The sequence below is a fragment of the Triturus cristatus genome, chromosome 4_1, assembly GCF_964204655.1.
Source record: "Triturus cristatus chromosome 4_1, aTriCri1.1, whole genome shotgun sequence".
Taxonomy (NCBI): Eukaryota; Metazoa; Chordata; class Amphibia; order Caudata; family Salamandridae; genus Triturus; species Triturus cristatus.
Window position 1 is genome coordinate 1190851973 of NC_140585.1, and position 8651 is coordinate 1190860623.

Sequence of the window (8651 nt, forward strand, 5' to 3'; positions counted from 1 at the left end):
CTCCTCGATCCATGTGACATCTAAATCCGGAAGCGTGGCTTTCTGCTGCAACATGTGCTGAAGCGATCAGTGTTAGGGTCAGCCCTGGCTGGGAGTCTTTGCCCCCTCACCCCCTCGAAGTTCAGGTCTAGTTGCGCCCCATGTTGCTTCCCATGTCGGAAGTACGTTTCACTGCAAGGAGTTTACAACGGCTGTAACCTTCCTGAAGATTCCATTCTCTGGCAGGTAAGAGTGAAGAGCTTTTTGTATTATTTTTTTAAAGCCTCGCTCCGTTCCCCTTCGTCCCAATACTAGTGGGAACGTTGGATGTTTCAAGGAGGAGCGGATTTGGCATGAATGCCATAGGTGCTGACTTTGGTTCTGGGGACCTGGGTTCGAGTCCTGGTATCGGCTCAACATCTTGTGATCCTGGGTAAAATCACTTAATTTACCAGTGACTTATGAAAAATGAATTTGACCTTGATTAAAGTCATTGGTGCTTGTTTAACATGTTCCAATCCCTAGAGCGGAGTCCACAAGCCGAATATAACAAATATTGTCAAGTATGCCTACCATCTGTCCTCGCTTCTTTCATAAACTAAATTTAAATGTTTTCTTGTGCAGTTATTTCTGAAGCTTTGTAAGGCGATCTTCTTTATAAGCAACTATGCGAACAAATTGACTCTTGATGCTGCTAGAGAATAAAGATGTATATATCCTTTTGAATCACTTATATCACATGTGTATGATGTAAATGTCCCCTAGGCCTTCTTGGAAAACTGTGGCTGGCCTCCTACTGACATGGTAACACCTGACCATACTCCACATAATCATGGATTTTTTAATTGTGTCAGAAAGCATGTTTTGTGGAACTTCTTTTTCTGATATCTTGTATAGGGGCAAGGATGTGGCGCAACAGCCAGAGCTGAAGACTGTGAAGTTGGGGAGCCAGGTTCAATTCTTGATGTCTGCTCAACATCCTGTGATTCTGGGCAAATCACTAAATCGCCCTGTGCTTACAAAAAATGAATGTGTGCTTGTGTAATGTAAAAGATGGTCGTGCAAAGCGCTCGAATACCTTTGGGTCATGTTCACGCTATATAAAACTGAAAGAAATATATTACAACATTTTGTGAGCACTCCCGTTTCCAGGCACTGCTCAAGACTGGAAGTGGAGCACAACCTAAGGATGGCAGAAGCAAGAATCCATCCACACATTGTCTCTGTGGAGAAAAACATGCACTCCCACACCTGAGTTTTGGGAGTGTTTTTGCTAATCTATCCTAAATTTTGTGTTTTATGTGAAAAAAAAAAAAGCACCAATGAAATTTTTTGTGCTAATTGTTTTCTTTTTATTTGAACTTTAGAATAAGCACATGTACTACAAAAACTTCAGTTTACTAAACACTCTTACTTTATTTAATATTATTTGCCCTATACAAACTGGGCTCTGCAGAAGGGAAGGGCCATCAATGATGCAGAGTACCAGCTTCCAGAACTTTTTTATCAGGTGGTGGTTGGGGGGTTCGACGTGTAAAAAGGTTTGGATGGGGGGCTCGACCAGCAAACGTTTGAAGACCTCTGACATAACATAACAAATGCAGAGTCAGGCTGAATCTTTTTAAATGAAGCACTTTAGTAGCTTCAAATATCTTATTTTGACCTACCCTGGGTGGGAGTTAAGGGAGACAACCGGGGCGGAGCCTCAACACCCTTGAACAGAAACCACCATTGCCTCTCTTGTGTGCGGCCACAATGTGCCCTTCAAAGGTGGTTCCCCTTCGAAGCACGCATTTTGGGCTCGCAACCTGTGTGGCTTCCAGTCTAGGAGAGGTGGCACCTCCTCCAAAAGCAGGCCTCTATTGTGTCCTTTCCTGGGAGTTGTTTACAGGTCTACCCAGGAGGGCAAAAGGCTCTCATGTGGCCAGCATGTGCAAATGGCCACTCGAAAATTTGGGCAACAAAGTGGCAACTTTCTAAATTTGCCTTTTACTCAAAGGTTACATCAAATTCGACTTAGGCATCAAGTCAGCACAGCTGAGTTGTCAGTGTGTAGCCCTATACTTACCAATGGGGCGACTAGCCTTCCCACAATAAATAAAAATGACAACTTGGAATTTGTACTATTAGGAGATATAAAAATATATGTCCTACTTTTTTAATATAAAGCACCCTTCCTATGTACTTGATAAGCCTACTTTAGGAGTGACATACACATTAAAAGGCAGGCTTCGTCATTAGTTTAAATGGCAAAGTCTAGTTTAACACTGTTCTACCAGTCTGCAGTAGTAGGCTGAGAGACACATTTTGATTTGTCAAACTCAACATGGCACAATAAATGCTGCCGCCATAAAGGGCACCTTAACTTACAGGTCTTCTCCTCCCCTTTCCCTTGCGCCGGTGCTGATTTCAGCTGCCATGCTCCATTCACACACCTTAGCGCCGCAACCCTAGGGTGTGTGCATGAGTGTAGCATGGGTTTTGTACAGAATACTATGCTAGGTATGATATAAAGCTTTTCCCACTTTGCATACATATTGCACGGTGCAGCACGCATGGAAAGTCGGAAAAGCATGGAGAAAAGAAACATTTCTCCTGTTAGCGCCTCCTTTGAAGGGGCATTAACCTTTGGTGCAAAAACATGTTTACAACTTTTTTGTAAATATGGTTATGCGTCAAAAGGCATGGGTGGTTGCATGGGAACGCACATGTACCACCCATGTAACGCCCCCTCAGCGCAAAGTAATGCAAAGCAGTGCCTTGTGCTGCTTTGCACTACTTAGAGGGTGCTTTCCAGTGCAAAACAAGTTTTGCGCTGGAAAGAAAGTAGCAACAAAAAAAATTGTGCTGGTTAGCGTCACTTTTGTGACGCTAACGCAGCGCAAAAGGTTTGAAAATCTCCCCCTCAGAGTCCAAAAACCAGCAGGGAACAAGATGGGACTGCACAGTCTGTTGTTTGTGCAAGGTGAAGGGGATCCTTCCAAAACATAAATACTCACATGTGGCAACTGGAAAAATTATGACCAACTCTGTGCCTGGCCTGAAATCTCTGTGGTGTATTTAGACTTTTTAGCTTTTAAAAAAAAGGGGTGGGGTTAGATTGCCTTCTAGAGGTCTTAGTATAGGGGAAAAACAGAAGAGAAATGTAATCAGTCATGTGTAGAAGAAAACAGAATTTTTAAAAGTAGAAATTACACATAAACCAAGAGGTACAAATCTAAAGCCACTAAAAAAATACTGCTATCATGCACTTAAACAAATCACTTTATCCAGCCTAAAATGAGTGCTGCATACACTTTTGAAACATAATTTTAACCACAAAGCAGATTAAGTGGCATCTTAAACACACTGTCTTGGGGTTCCCTCCACAAACGTAAGAGCCTGTGCAGGTGTGAGGGGAGGGTTAAGGGCTGCTTGGAAGCTTAAGGGCCAATCAGTAAAGCACAGGCTGGTGTGCAGGTGTTTCTGAGGTCAGAATCTCTTTGGATACAGACAGGCTCAATCCCCACTTTGAAACTCCAGTTCAAACCTGTAGGTAAGGCCCAAACTAAAGACACTAAAGATACAGTTTTTCATGCACTTAAACAAATCACTTTTTTGAGCCACAAAACGAGTGCTACATAAACTTTGCAATCTCAATTTTAACCAAAAAGGAGAATAATCAGTCCCTTAAACACACTCTGGTTAGCGTCTGTGGTGTATTTAGCTTGTACAAAAAAAGGGATTGGGTGGGATTGCCTTCGAGATGCCTTAGCACAGTATATGGGAAAACCCAGGAGAGAAATGTAAATATTCACTGGTAGAAGAAAACAGCGGTTTTAAAAGTACATGTTGCACAGAAACCAAGAGATACATTTAAACAGTCACATGTAGAGGAAAAGTGCAGTTTTAAAGTTTTAAAATACACAGCGCAAAGTATGTGTTCTTACCACCTTCTTTGTCTTTGCTCACAGGCCTGTTTAGGGCTCAGAGAAGCTGGTGCTACAAAATGGAGGTGTTTGTCTTGGGGTTCCTCCACAAACCTAAGGGTCTGTGCAGGTGTGAGGGAAGGGCTCAGGGCTCCTTGGCATCTTAAGGGCCAATCAGTAAAGCACAGGCTGGTGTGCAGGGGGGCAGGGAGGTGCTCCTGAGATCAGACTCTCTTTGGATACAAACAGGATCAATCCACACTTTGTAGCTCCTGTTTAACCCTGCAGGTAAGGCCCAAATCTAAAGCCACTAAAAATGCTGTTTTTCATGCACTTAAACAAATCACCTTTTCTAGAATAAAAACAGTACTACATATACTTTTCAAGCACAATTTTAGCCACAAAGCAGATTAAGCAGTCTATTAAACACACTCTAGTTAGACTCTGGGTTGTATTCATCCCACCTCACTACTGCCTCTGCCCCTTGTACCTACTCAGAGTCGCTATCTTGGCCGGGATGTTCTTTAGCCAGTTGACACTAATGCTCAGAGAGAGCTGCCCCGCAGCTGGAGCAAGGCCCCTTGGGATGCAAATTAAGTGGTTGGTACTCAGGTTGAGCACTTCCAGGTGCTGCAGGTGGCCCAGCCCCTTGGCTGTACATATATACATATTCACTGAAAGTACCAAAGTTTACAGGGAAGTTATAGTTAGGCTCACATTTCACTCGTACAAAACCAGTGAAATTGAGCAGTTATCGTCAGCTGAGCTAACTATAACTTACGCCCCCACAATGCACTGCTTATGACCTCACATATTACATCACTGATGACATGGTCAGTGACATCACTGATAACATCACCGATAACATCTCAAATGACATCACTGATGACTTCATCCGAGTGTGAGTGTTTTCTAAGGGCCATATGTATGAAGCAGTTTCGCTATCACAAACACTGCGAATCGCAAAAAAACTGTGTTTTCCCACACATTAGCGATTTTTATGCGAACTCGCAAAATGTGACTCAACAATAGCGAAAATCGCAATTGTTGACCTCGCATCTAGCGAATTCGCAAAACGGAATGTAAGAAAAAATGCTATTAGCGATTTGATGAAATTCACTATTTAGAGAATTGCAATTACCACCAAGTATGAGCAGGTGGTAACCAGGTGCAAACTATTTAAGGCAGCCCACAATGCAACAGGTGTCTTCCACAATGGCTGGGCTGTACGTGATAGCCAGGAGGCTGCGACTCAGAGCTGCTGCACAGAGAAGGAGACGCCAGGAAAGGATCTTCAGAGCACGCATAACCCTGTTCCAGCGGACTGAGGAGGAGATCCATACAAACTACAGGCTGGATGAGGAGAGCATCCTGGATTTAATTGATGAGCTCAAACCTTTTCTTGAACACCCCACATGCAGGACACACACCATCCCCACCCACATCCAGGTCCTGTGCTCACTGCACCTCTTGGCATCAGGTAGCTTCCAAGGGGTGATAGCCTCAGCAGGAGGGGTCTCCCAGAGTGCATTGTCGCGCTTTTTCCACGCGTTCCTTGATTCCATGGTACAGAGGCTGCCTCACCACATATACTTCCCCAGCACACCAAATTGCCCAGTTTCACCATGTCATTGGATACATAGATGGGACACATGTCACCATATCCCCCCTCCCAGGACGAGTATGTGTTCAGGAATCGGAAATCATACCATTCCCTGAACATACAGGTGGTGTGTAATGCCAAACACATTATCACCGACATCGTTGCTAAATACCCAGGCAGCACGCATGACGCATTCATCTTCCGCCACAGTGGGATACACCACTGACTCACAAATGGGGAGTTTGGTGAGGGATACCTACTAGGTAATTGCATGTGTACAAAGGACAGACTAGTAAAGGACAGCATTGCCAGTACAGTGTTTAACCATATTTCTCCCACCCCACAGGTGACAGTGCGTATGCGGTCCGGGAATTCATACTGGCGCTGTACCTGAATCCAGCCAAATCTGCTGAGCGGAGGTACAACAGTACCCACATAGAAACCAGAGGTACCATCGAATGGACCTTCGGGATTCTCAAGAGCAGATTCAGATGTCTACATAAGAGTGGAGGGGCACTCCAATACAGCCCCCAGACCTGCTGCAAGATAGTGGTAGCATGTGCCATGCTGCATAACATCGCCACCAGGAAAGGCACACCGGTGGAGCTCAGTGAATCTGATTCATCAGATGAGGAGGGCCCAGCGCAAGGATGCATGCCAGCTGGTGCAATTGGTGCAGCTGCTGGGCGCCAGATGCGTGAAGAGGTCACACAGAACTATTTCTAGGTAAGAAAATATGACACAATGCAATATATCAATTAGGAGACTGTGTTTTATTTCCTTAAATGCAGGATTAATATTGTCACAGAGCCTGTGTAGCACACAATGTTATGTCCAATTAGCAGCACATGTTCAGATCACAGTGCGAAGGAACAATCTGGCCAAAGTGTCCGTGTGCACTGGGTTGATTCACCCATCTCCTTGTACAAGTCTGTGCACCTCAACTGCGGCGCTGTCGGCCCGTGGCCCCAGGCTGTGGGTGCACAGTGCCCTCCTCACCTGTCCCAGAAGCCCCTCTGTGACGCACACTATGGCGCCTATCCGGGGTGGTGGGGGTGTAATGCTGCTCCTTGTAGATTGTGCATCCTCGTCTGTTGGAGTGAGGACTCCTGGGCCAGTCGTGCGAGCTGTCCGCAGCTCATCCACAGCACATGTCACCTGTATGAGGACCCTTGCCACATCCTGGCTGTTGTGTGCCACCTCCCGCTGCATACTGATGCTGCGCCTTGACATCACATTGGTTGCTGAGGTGAGGCGGTTGACCGCCCTGGTATAGAGGTCTAGGCGCTGCATCTCCCTGCGCCTAGCAGCACGATCCGCCCTTAGTTCAGCGCAGAGTGCCTTCAGGGCACCCGTCATGCCCATGAAGCCAGCCCTGATTTGTCTCTGAACTGACCTGATATTTCTCGCCTGCAGGTGCTGGACCTCCAACATTTGCCCCTCCAGCTCTCTGAAGACTGTGTCCTCTCCTGTGTCTGCTGAACTGGTGGATGCACGTGCCCTGCGCCTGGATGGGATTTGCGGGATTGCATCTGCACGTGCTCGAGCACGGTGTCGTGGCTCTGACGGTCCAGGGACTGGTTGGACATCGCCATCAGTGTCCTGGGCTTCATCCTCCAGTGGGGGCAATGGTGGCACTGCATGCCTCCTGCTGCGTGTCTGTTGGATTACTGGGCTGCCCTCCTCCTCCATTCCCTCCTCCTTCTCTAGCCCTGTTGCTTCTGCGTCAGGGGATTCTTCCTTGCCTCCACTGGCAGTTCCCTGTGTTTCAGATGGTGCTGTGGATGTAAATGCACACATTAATTTTCTGTCCTGACTTGCATCTGACATGCATTAAAATTCACTGTGTGTAGTTGCATGGGTCCTGTCTATCTGTATTTTAACTTTCATGTTGCGCACATACTGTTTGGGACTGGCTGGGTGTCAATGCTCCACTGTTATGTGCATGTGACTACATCTCCCATAATGCATTGCTGTGTGTGCTTGCGTACCTGCACTGGACGTTTTGTTCTGTCATGCCCCTGGGTCTCTCCTGGAGGTGCGGGAGTAGTAAGGGGGTATCAGGGGTGTGATGGCATGCTTCTTACCTTGTCTTGGTTCTGGGGTGTCGGAGCTGTCCAGGTCGGCGACGCCCATTACACTCTCCGGATGAAGAGTCCTCTCCACCATTTCCTCCAGTGGTGTTGAGGCGGTGATAGTAGAGGTCCCACCACCAGTCTTCTTGGCTTGCTCCAACCTTTTTGCAACCCTCTCCTTGGAGTGCTGGCGCAGGTCGTACCAGCGCTTCCTGAGGTCTTCAACGCTTCTGTGGGTGATGCCTATTGCATTAACTTTGTGCTGGATATCCGCCAAAATCCTCCGCTTGCGTGTCTCAGGCACCCATAGGGACTTTTTCCTGAAGAGGAGCTCATGGCTGACAACCATTTCCTGGATCAGGACCTCCAGCTCACTCTCAGAAAACTTTTGTTTTCTCCTTCTTTGTTTCTCCCCCTGCTGCTGGTTGTCCTTGCTGGCCATGTCTCCAGTCTCTGCCATTCTTACTAGCACTGCAGTGATCCCTCACCTCCACTCCTGCTCTCACTGTGCTTCAGAAACTCAGGTGCAGCATGGGTAGTCACACTTCCTGGTTGTGATGTCATCATGCAGCACCTGAGTTTCCGATTCCGTATTTTGCGATTTTCTCAAAATTGCTATTTTCGCTATTTGCGATTTTTTGTAATAAGGAATCGCAATTTCGGTTATCGCAAAGAAAATAGCGATTTTTATGGAATCGCTGTTTATTTGCGATTGTTTGAGTACATACCGTTTTGCGAATCTCAATTTGCGATTCGGAAAATATCGCAAATTGAGAATCGCAGAACGGGAGTTTGATACATTTGGCCCTAAAAGTTTTTGAGTGTTAAAATCTATACCAAGGTACTACAAAAGTTAAAATAGTATACTTTGTGTACTACTATTAAGTGATACTATTTATACCATATATTATGTGAGTGGCTCTGTGTATCCGTGTGAGAGTGGCTGTATAGGTGAGTAGGTGGGTGTGTAAGTGACTAGCATTAGTGAGTGAGTGGGTGTCTGAATGGCTGTTTGAGTGAGTGACTGGCTATGTAAGTGGCTGTATGGGTGAGCGAATGGCTGTTTGAGTGGTTTTTGGCTAAGTG